Raw genomic sequence first — 11,860 nt, 5'->3', positions numbered from 1 at the left:
TTTTTAAACAATTTTTTTTTAAAACAAAATAAATCATAAGAAGCCCTTTAAAAAGGTTTTGTTATTTGAAAAAAAAGTTTTTATTACTAGAGGGGCAGAAAGGCACCAAATGACGCTAGTTTAATAAACATTATCAAAAATTTCAAAATATCAAAAAGTCAATTGTTTATCAAATAAACATGGAATTTTTACAACTACACCTTTGAAGTGAATATTAAACGTTATTAATTTTGTATATAGAGCTTCTTATTATATAGCTTTATATAACACCCAAGCAGATCCTTGCCATTTGATTGGAGGATTGTCCGTCACGTGATAGCAAATAAAAGTACCATTGCACGCTGAGTCACTCGCCGTGCTTTTTCGTTCCATCCGAAAAGTACCATTGCACGCTGGCACGCTGCCAGCGTGCAATGGTACTTTTCGGATGGAACGAAAAAGCTGAGTAAAAACATCACTGCGTGCGCGTGTCTTTGGTAACGCAGCAGGTGTTACTGCAAGAAAGCATAGTAAAATTACTAGCATTCGGCTTCTACAGTTGAAATTGTTTGTTTTGAAAGTTGTTTCTTTCAATCAAAATGACAAAGTTCTACTTGGATGTTATATAAAACAAATAATGAATGTTTTTCATTCGTGCAATGGTGCGAATATGTTCATTCGTTGAAAGCTGGAATGTTCCATTCAACTCGGCTCCGCCTCGTTGAATAGAACATTCCATCTTTCAACTCATGAACATATTCGCACCATTGCACTCATAAACATTCATTATGTGTATACTATTCAATTTACATATTTTATTATCAAATAAATAATCACAATTTTATCTTTTGCAACCACACCTTTAAGGTGAAAGTTGTGCCCGTTAAATGTAAAGGGCGCCCTCCCTATCAATCATGCAAATAAGGAGACGCTTTCGATTGCTAAGGGTAAACTGGTGTCTCGACGTCGCACTGCTCGACTACTTATAAATCGTTCCGGGTACCAGTGTAAGTTTTCAAGATAAAATTTTCTGAAAATTCCACCTGTTGTGATTGTTCAACCACGACGGAAAATAATCGTAAAAAGGATCAGAAGGCACAGAAACTAAGCATACACGAGGATTTGATAGAGGATGAGGTACTCCTGGGATTAGGTAAGTTTGATTGTCTTAAATATGATCAATATTGATGTCTTCAGCGTGTATTTAAAAACATTCATTAGCTTATTTTTCTAAACGTAACGGCAGCGTGTGTGGTATTATGTGAATGGCCCAACTGTCAGTGTCACACTCTCACTTTCAGTGTCACTGGCGGTTGAGTTGGTCTGTCTGCTCTTCGAAAATATGTATTTTGATATTTTTAAGGACTTAAATGGAACATTCATTTGCGTTTGAATTTCAATACTACAACTGAGGCAGTGAGACCGAAATGATGGGCTGAATCGAGTTGTTTTAATATGGTTTAAATTATTTAAATTAAAGTTTAAACATTTTAAGGAGGGTGGGTCTATACTCTTGATTGATTGGGATGCGATGATTCACACTCACTATCTATTGTTATGATTGTTAAGGACTGTGTGTAAAGTGTGTAGACTGTGTTATTGTATAGTTGTTAGTCAGTGTCAAATGAATATAGGTATTACTGTTGTGGGATGTTATGGGATGGGTGGGGCTTTCAGCAAAAAAGAGACTTCCGCCATCAATGATTGTTTCAAAATAAATTTTACAGGCTTTAGTCTTACATTTTTTCAAATGTTAGCTGGGAAAAGTGTCTGTTTCACGCCTCTTCTTTTTCATTCGAAATGAAATTTTAAAACACTGTTATTTATCTAATTTACCTCAAAGAGATGTCAATTTTGTAAAAAAAGGGTGAAAAAGTGGTGGCAGGATACGAAAAGTTGTACATTAATTCTAGTATAAAAAAAAGCGGGAAACTTACAGAGATAATATTTTTATGGTTCTATTTATCATTCAATTTTTTTTAACTTTTTAGATACGTTTTTATTATTGCTTGAAAATTCCATCTCTTGAAAGAAAATAAGCTTGTAATTTTCAGGTAGTTGCTGTGAATAACACAAATTATCCTTTTTATTTTCTGATCCCGTACTCATATTATAAGTATTACAAGTAATAACGGAACAAATCTAATATAATAGTTCTAGGTAGGAGTACCCATCCAAAATGGCCTTGTCATAGCGTAACCTGTAAATTTGGGTGTGTCCTTGAAAGTTTAATGTGAATAGTATTCCATGTAATGCCCCGCCCTTGTAATGTATCTTATTCATTGTGGCCGAGTCACACCCAACAAGAAATTATTCAAAGGCCTATTTTTCATATACAAACAAAAACTAAATTTTTTCATTTTGTTGATTACGTTAAAGTATTAAATGCGAAGCAAGTTTATGTGACCCAACATTTGGTTAAAATGTTTAACCATCCATGATTTTTAAAACCTATTTTGAAATTTGGTGCATCGAAAACCGGCTTTGCTTTCACTTATGCGTGAAGTATGATAGGGCTATTGAAAGGTAAACACAGTTCAAAACACTAACCTAGGCTTTGTTTATGTAGCAGACAATGTATAAAACAAAATGAATGAATTTCCATTTGACTTCATTGAGTTAAACTTCCTGAGGCAACCATAGTATCACTTTAATCAGACATCATTTCCTGAACCATTCTATATGACCCTGTTGTAATAACGTTTTTCTGATGTGTGTTGACCTATGCCTAGAAATACACAGAAGCCACGGCCTCTGGCCTTGGACTTGGTGCTCGCACAAATTTTCCCATAGACTCTAAGCTTTTCCAACGAAATTGTCCTTTTTGAAATGAAAATGGCCTTGTCCTCTCTAAGATGAAAGTCCAGGGTTGTTGACCTTTAAAATTACATCGTCATAACAATGATAACTAATTACATAAAATGAACAAACAGACATAAATTAGGCTTATGAGGTGTTGAACATTGATACAAATGACCATAAACAAAACAAATGGAATTTCCAGGATAAGCCTGTGGTTAAAGTGATTAATTGGTAATCTAAATAAAACCGTGATACTTTACAAGTACTTGAACTTCCTGTACGTAATACAACCATTTGACAATTCAATTCGTTTTGTACAACTAGTGATTTCATCCAGCAACTTTAGGCTCAGCAAAATATTTAGACTTAAAAACCAAGTTTTGTAGTACACACTGATTGTTAACAATAACTTGCATTTACATGTAGTAGCAACTGAGACATATTGTTATATCTGCTAAACAAGGGAATTTGTTAACTGACAATGCATATTGCTGTTTAGAGCCCAATTTCATGACTCTGCTTAGTGCTATATTATGCGCTTAAACTCTCTGCTTACTGTGCAAGCTCAACATTTCTGCGCTAGCTTAGTAAGCGAAGAAAAATACCCAGGTTAAGAGGAGTACACACACACACACAAGCAAAAAATTGTCTGCTAACATGTAAAATACGCTAAGACATAAGCGCGGAATTTCCTGCTTCCAGAACTGCTGACTTTTTGCTTCTGGTAAGCAGAACCATGGTAAGCAGAACCATGAAATTGGACCCTAGTGGTCTACTCCGGGACGCATAATCGCAACCATCGACAAACAATAACACTCAACGCCGATAAACAAGAGTTACTGGAGTTTAGCCAAGTTTATTATTAATGTTCAGGAAATATTCATCATGTACCTGAACAGAATGGAATTCCCAAGGCCCGGTAATTCATCAGCAACCTCGGCCATCACACACTCTCAAACAGGAAGGAAGCCTTTATTGTTGAACAAAAAAATCAACCGAAAGAAAGACAAAAGCCCCTTCGACAAGTTCAGTGAAAGTACATTAATAGGGGTATAGAATGACTAGTTGTACTTCGAAACAAAACAACAAATGGCACAATTGAACAGGAAATACATGTAATTTTGTCATGAAACGATGATTTATGACATTTTTGTTGTATTCCAATTCATCCTGTAGGCTCTACCCAAATGATCAGTTATATCCACTATGAATGATGTCATTTTAAAGGGAGGGTACAACTTTGGTTTAAATAATCAAAAAATTTATGACAATAAAATTACTTTGTAGTCCTCAGGAGCTGTTGATACTATATAACATTGCTAGAAACAATTAACACCCTTTGAAGTAATGTAGTTTTAGAGAAAGAGGTAATATTCCACCCAAATGAAGTCTTTTCCCGGCATCTGGGGGTTGTGTAAACTTAGTGAAACACTGCTTTAAAAATAATATTTTTCCTCAATTTCATTTTTTTTTTTTTTTTTTGTAAGCACAAACATCCGTTATCGATCATTTTACAATTTAAAGGGATGTTATAGGTTTCCCCAACGGGTGTCCTTGCTGTTGAGAAGTTCCAAGGGTGTAGTGTTTTGAGTTGAGACTTCATTGTAATGTAATTAGCTCATGTAACTTTAAGGGTAATTTGTTAGGCAGTCTTCTAAGTTAACAGTCAGGCAAACATGCTTGCCTTTGCAGTCTGGTGTCTGCCATATACTTACTTGTCAGGTCTACTTCCCTTTAATGGGGTTTGTGTACTTTTTGTACGACACTAAGCACAAATGTTCACATTTTTACTTTAAACTTACAAGGTTTACAGATAAACGATGGTAGAAAGCCTTCCTTCAAATATTACTTGCTGAGGCCACGGTACTGTAGTATTTGAGAAATGAGTCAAACTTGGCTATTTCACAAAGCTTATTTTTTGTCTCAATGAGACGGAAACTGTTTTTAGCACGTAAAAACGGATTTCATAACTCAGCTGGAAACATTGCTCTGTGATTTCCACTTTTCTTTTCAAAAACTTGTCGACTAAAGAAGCTGAATTTACTACAAGTTAAGTAAAATATTACAAACATCTTCATTAAGTGAGTAGCGTAAAGCTTGATTACATACAAAAGGGTATCAAAACCCTTTAAAACTTTAACATACTATTTGTCTACTTCAGAAAACAGGTGACCATTTCAGCATGTGTGTGTCACTATTAGTGTTGCAGGCCTGTTTTTTTCTATCTATTTCTTTAAAGATGGGACTCATTCGAAAGTCGGGAATTATTCATTTTTCCATGAAAAAGTACTTACTCTGTTGGATGTTATCGCCTTTTTTATTAGATTTTAGAGGAAGAGGAAGTTTTGCTCTAGAAACCCCAACAGTAAATGGGCCATGTGTCGCCTTGGTTGTTTATTTCAGTTAATTATTTAAGTACGCTAAAATTTAAGTTTTAAAATGCAGAGTGTTTTGGCTCGGTTTCCATGGGAACATGTTTTTTTCTTTTTTTAAAGAATGAGATGATGGGGGCTTTCAACTCTCTTAGCAGTCAGGAATTTTCCTTGAAGTTCATTTATAACTGTACCAATAGTATCATGCGGCGCTCTCCCTGAAGAGTGGGTCGCTGGCCAGATGCCAGTTGCAACACCTGAGGACCACTGTCCAGTCAAAATACTAAGTGGTTCGACTGGCTAGTTCAGTGTTGAAAAGCATCCCGTTGAAAATAAAGTATGGACTAGTGAAAACGCTGACAGAGAAGTGTAAAATGAGGAGCTGACTGGTCCTGCTGGCTGGCCAGTCACTAAAGACAGTTGAGCGCAAACCCCGATATGACACCATGCAATTGACCAATCCAGTAGGCTCCGCCCACGACGCACGTGCGATCAAGAACACGTGGGGCTCTCCAATGCCTTTCTGCACAACTCTGCCGCGCGCACCAATATACGCGCACGCATGTCGGACCTCAGTGTCGGACCTTCGTTGCGTTGTGATTGGTCAGTACGCAATGGGGCGGAGCTTAATGGATCGGTCTATTGTCACTGGAACAAAGAAAAAATGAATTTGCATTTTAAAAGTTAACATTGACATTCTGCAACATTTTTGGCTGCTAATGCCAGTTAATGTGAAAATATAATTTTTTCAGAGATCGGCTGCAGAGGTGTACTGAAGTGATCCATGAAGTAGTTGACACACAATTCACTTTGTTCTCGTTAACTTTGCAGAGTGGATTCACAAACTTTTGTGCCAGGGGGGGAAATTCACAAAGAAAATTTTCAGAAGAAAATTTGTGTAATTACCAACAGGGAACACACCCTTTAAGCATCTGTGCTTCTAGGATACATTTTCCAATGGAGCTGAGATTGAGTCATTGCAAAATGGGGACGACAGTTGAATGTCTGTCACTGATTGGGTTTCCCCCTCAATGTGCTTGACTGTATAAGACTTAAAGAAGCCATTTTTAGTCCAAGAAAACTATGTTTGTTTGTTTGTTTGTTTGTTTGTTTGCTTAGATTGTGAAGGGAGCTCACCAATTTCCCAATTTTGCCAAGTTGGCAACAGCAAAAATGTTGAAAGGTTTGAAAATGTTGCTGTACTTAACTGTCTACCCCCCCCCCCACACCCGCGGCGTATAAAAATCAATTTAAAAAAAAAAAAATTGTGGGTCATGCAGAAGTGGCTCAGGGACAAAGTGTCATTTTCATTCACTGGAAAAACAAATATTTCAAATTGAATTGAATTGAAATTCAAAATCTCCCATTATAAATTAAAATCCTACGAGTGTCGCAGAAATTTACCATAACAATATTCTTCGACAACACTGGGTTCTGACTCATCACAGTTTCACAGTTACTCTCCCTATCCCGTTCTTTTTCCCCGCAAAAAAAAAGAAATACACACTCCAAAATAAACCTCCATCAGTTGTTAATCCACCCCCACATTGTGAACACTCAGACTTACATGCATACATTATGATATTAACCTTTTCTTCTACACGCGACATCGTGTCTTACTGATAGAGTCAATTTCTGTATCATCCAAACTTGTTATAAGGACAGGTTGGGGGGAGTGTTATCACTAACGCCCAGTTTTGTTCCTTTACACCCTCCCTGAACACTGTTGACCCACAGTCTGTTCCGCTAGAAAGAACAGCTAGGGTGTGAATGGCTCGATGGAATAAGCCAGGGGCGCATGAGTTGCGTGGCAGGCCTGAAACTTTGTGGAGGCACTGAAGGCGATTATCTCTTTGCCCCCTGCTCATTGCCTTGGTGCCCTTGACAAGCTTCAGTAGAAATGGAATTTTTTTCTTCTAAAGGTTGCCCTTTACTTAGGAGAAAATGCCTGCCCTTTTAAAACAAAGCATACAGGACAGGGTTGGGATAATGCTTCTTATGAAGTTGTGGACCAGGGCTCAATTTCATAAAGCCTGTAAGCTAAGCACACACAAAATTGCTAAGCCAAGAAATGTTGTGATTAACAGAAATAGGTCACCAGCCATTATTAAACGTTTACATTGTTGTGACTGGTGCCCCACTCAATTTTTGCTCAGCAGAGAAAAATGCTGAGCAATATTTGCTGCTTAAAACAACTTACTGAAATTGGCCCATAAACAAAAGCAGTCCACATATTGTTAAGACTTGAAACACGTGTGGACTCACACACCTCCACACAGTTTTATGTACAGTTTTGAAGAATAGGATTTTCCTTAAGTGCAGAACAAAGAAATGCCCACAAAGTGACTGCAAAATAAGTCCACTTAATGCGGGAAGTTGAAACGCTGTGTGGACTTACATACGTCCACACAGTGTTATTTACGTTGTTGAGAAGAAAGCTTTTCCTTAAGGTGTAGGCCTACAGAACAAAGTATTGTCCACACAATGACTTCAACACTGGGTGCTTCTGCTGCGTGTGGGACAGACTATTTAGCGAAACTGCGGGACATACATTGATGCCGATTCTATGTGATGCTTAAGTTTAGTGAACGAAAACAAAGTATCATTTTGCATCACACCGTTTGGGTCAAAATTGATGTTTCCGCCTGAAAGATATTGTGTAATTGTAACATCGACACTTAACAATTAGTCATGTTTCTGTCTATTTATGTAATGATGTCAATGTGCATGTTCGACTACACATCTACGAGCTCAAAACAGAAGATGTGACGAGTGATTAATAAAGTTTTGTAATAGTTGAGTATCTATACTTTGATTTAGGTAGAACTCAATTAGCCATTCCCATTAATTAATGCTAAGTAAATTCACGCATGCAAACAGACACTATTGGCGGTTAATCGTCATAGGATCGACTGTAGACAGATGTACAATAGTCATGCATCCCGCCACCAGGGCTGTCTATATCTTTTCACCGGGCAAAAAGACGTGTAGTCATGGTAAGATTGCTTACACTTTCTAGCTGGCTGCCAAAACACAAAGGTTTTGTTCGGCAGTATGCGCGCGAATCATGTTATGGTTTTCGAGTGACGTTAGAGGTCACATCGTCTTTACACACACAAAAATACCAAAACAAAATAAAAAATAAATAAATAAATAAATTGTAAAAACAATTTTGGGAAATAAGGATTCTATCCATCACAACATAGTTTTAAAAATACTAGATTTGACATTGGAGCTCTTCTTTAAGGAAGTGTCAAACCTTCATCCTTCATCAATGAAAGAACTAGATTAAGGTGAAGCTTAAATCTCAAACACTCTCAAGCTTCAATCTCAAACACTCTCAAGGCTCGACAAACTTTGTCTGAGGTTAGGGATATCAAACCTGGAACAGGTTACTGTATTAAATGTTCTTAAAATGGGATCAAAAGCTGCCAAGTAAATCCAGGCCAAGTCCTTGTGTACAATATACACTTTGCTAAGGGGTGCTGGAAACCCCATGTGATATGATGCTAATTGGGCTAGACTGCAGGCTATATCTAGAGAGCCCCTGGGGTTGTATCTTCCCCTGGCCTTCCCCCCTACTCCTAGACGTGGACGGGAGATTAGGCAAGGTCCAAGATGAAAGACCTGTGTTGAGGGGCGGTGATTGGGTTAGTAGGAGGGTTGACCCAAATGTGAATGACGTTGCTGAAAAAAAAACTTGTTGGGTGAATAATCGAGAGGGTGTTTCAAAATCAACATTGAGCTTACGGACACTAAAGACACTTCAACAAATGTTTTGCGAATTGGAGTTTTTGACGATGTGATTAGTTTGTACCGGTGTATAAAGTTACATTTTTGCTGTTGAGAGAGAGGGTATTATTAAATGTAAGTATTTATCCAAACCACGCTAAGGAATCTTGCAGGGGTTTGGTGATGGATCTCGGAGTTGAAGATATTTGACAGTGACGGAGTGGCCTTGTGATAATAGCTATTTAAAAGAACACAGGTCAACACTGATAGTGTAGATGGGATACACTGAACATTGTAGGTTTTTAAGGAAACACAAGTGGGCATGTATGAAGTACATGAGTGTAAGTTACACTGACTTAGCCACTTGTAATCCTTAAGTAATTACTCTTTTCTTCCGTGTTTTGTTTTTATCTTGTAGCTTCAGACCAGTCTGTGACGTATTATTAGCAGGATACGTCTTTCAAGGGAACTAGTTGCGCTTACAACCCCTGGTAAGTTTGTGATTTTGGAGTTGTCAATTTTGTTTCTTTTTCGAGAGCTCTTTCAATTTAAAAAAGATCATCCCAAGAAATATTTCTGATTTGAAACGGGAAACTGAACATCTGGTCCAAATTTCATGGAGCTACTTTACAGACAATATTGCTGTTACAATTTTCTGCTAAGTAGGATTTGAAATGTTGCATGGTGGAAATACGATCGGCCCCTGTTGAGAGGTTTGCAGTAACACCATGTAATGATAATCTCTAAATGAGTTGGGGTGGTTCTGAAAAGAACTGTGGGTTTCAAATTTAAGCAAATATTTGCAGGAAACCAGTTGCAAAGCAAGTGCAAAGTTCTGGCGGTAAGCAGACATATGAAATTGGACCCTGGTCTTGCTGCCCCAGTTTCATAAAGCTGCTAAGCAGATTTGTGCTCAGCAAATCGTAGAAATCTCATTTCATCCTTGTTATTTCTTTTAGTCAAATTTTTGTAAGTAAGCAAGCAAATTGTAGTAAAATAATTTATTGCAAATCTTTACAAAAACTGTGCATCTTTTTGTAAAAAAAAACAAAAACAAACTCAACTCCTTTGGAATGTGCAGTCTTCCTGAGGCTGAGATATTTTCAGCTCGATTTGTGACTCAGATAGTTTGAATTCATTCAAACTGGATATTCTTCATCAGCCCACTTGGCCATTTCAGATTAAGTAATTTACAATGTGTAATTCAGTTTACGAGAAATGATACGATAGGCGGAACAGCTTCTAAGTCTAATGGTGTTTTTTCTTCTTTCAAATCTAAAACCGAGTGAGTTTTGAGATAACAACCTTCTCGTTTATTTTACTGGCTCAACAAAATTATAGACAGCACTCTAACGTCACTTTATCTCAGCTGACTATATTCATCAATTAATATTCATTTATGCAAATGATGTGATGTATGCGGTTTAAGCTAGATTGGACAGAAGTGGGTTGGATCTAAGTATGTTAAATCTGTCTAATGCATATATTCAAGATAATATAATGATGAGTTGACCTGATTGGTCAGTGGTGGGTTCAAGATGATCGAAAGTGAAAATGCACTAAGTAAAGAATGTTGTATAATTTGTTTCGTTTTTACAGTGACTTGTTGCTCTTACTGGATGGTGAGTTAAACATGAAGCTACGTATATCAGGAATTTCATCAGAGTCAGCATAGAACCTCAGTACTGGTTTTTGTCTTGAACCTCAAACTTTGGTGAGTAGTTCATCTCTGATTAGATTGGTTAGAATAAAGGTAGTTAGAATCAAAGAGTTGATAACGCTGCAAGCCCGAGATGTGCGAGTACGCACTGTACGCCATTTTAGTAAGCGACTCTTTTGATGCAACAAAAAATCAGTGCGAGCCACTGACCAATGCTTTCAATGCTATAAAAAAACACAATAGTACTCATGCTGTTGAGCTCCACTCGCCAATATTGATCACTGTAATCCTACAGGGTCCAATTAGTATTTCTTGAACTTTGCTCTTGAAGGGGGCTCAACCATTTTCCTCTAGTTAGGGGCGCATCCCAGGTCAAAATTCCAGTTGAACCTAGTTAACTGGGGTCAACTGGTTCAACTGGATAGTGATCAAACTCGTCCATTTTCCATATTAACCAACTGGTTTGGACTAGGTTTAACTGTGTTCAACTAGGTTGAAATTATAAACCAGTTGGTCTCTGTCCATATTCCATATTAAACCAACTGGTTTTAACTGTGTTTAACTAGTTTATCAACTGGTTTCAACTAGTTCCAGTTAAACCCAGTTTAACTAGGTTCAACTGGAATTTCGACCTGGGATGTAAGTTTGTATTGGAACCTTGTAAGCTAGGACACTTCATCAAAAACACAGGGCACCACGACAACGTTGGTGGTAATGTGGTTTATTTCAATGCCTGCATTTGGAATGTATTTTATAGTCAGTTGACTTGTTGATAAATTATGCATGAGGAACAGATGGCGATCGCATTTCAATTTATGCATACATCATACAGCATGGTTGGTCACGGAAGTAATACAATGTTGAGTTGGTACCATTCATTGTGCATACTATGTAGTACGCAGTAGTCATCAATGTAGACCACTGTTTTCATTGACTAATTTTGTGGGGAAAAAAACACTCTTGGGCATTCTGAAACCAAATTTGTGGATGTTTGAACAAACATTTACTAAATTGAAACAGGGTTTTGGGAATATTTTCTACTCGGTGTGAATCATGGTTAAACAAAACTTATTGTGCAATCTGGAGCATTATAAATAGGGTTTTCTCTTGATTGTTTTGGTGAAATTATCAACCAAAGTTTGCTGAGAGCCATCTCTTTAAAATCATTGTTTTAAAGTCATGGTTTTCTCTTCATTTTTGGGGGGGTGGAATCATCAGCCGAAATTTGCTAAGAGCAATCCCTTTAAAGTAAAAGTAGTAGGCGTTCTAAGGTTTTGCAATGAGCTATAGTTTGACCCTACAGTAATGATGGATG

General features: G+C 37.3%; 1 protein-coding gene across 1 annotated transcript in view; it reads left to right on the top strand.

The window, feature by feature from the left end:
• Positions 1-1,017: 1,017 nt before the first annotated feature.
• The window catches only part of LOC117303302 (Down syndrome cell adhesion molecule-like protein 1 homolog), a 109,960-nt gene continuing 99,117 nt past the window's right edge, over positions 1,018-11,860 (top strand). Inside the window, exons 1-3 of the mRNA XM_033787469.1 lie at positions 1,018-1,132; positions 9,304-9,376; positions 10,485-10,599. The gene's annotated coding sequence lies outside the window, so the exon portion shown is untranslated. The remainder of the gene's footprint in view (positions 1,133-9,303; positions 9,377-10,484; positions 10,600-11,860) is intronic.

The sequence above is a fragment of the Asterias rubens genome, chromosome 19, assembly GCF_902459465.1.
Source record: "Asterias rubens chromosome 19, eAstRub1.3, whole genome shotgun sequence".
NCBI lineage: Eukaryota > Metazoa > Echinodermata > Asteroidea > Forcipulatida > Asteriidae > Asterias > Asterias rubens.
Note: the sequence above shows the minus strand (reverse complement) of the source record. Positions and strands in the feature narration are given on the sequence as shown.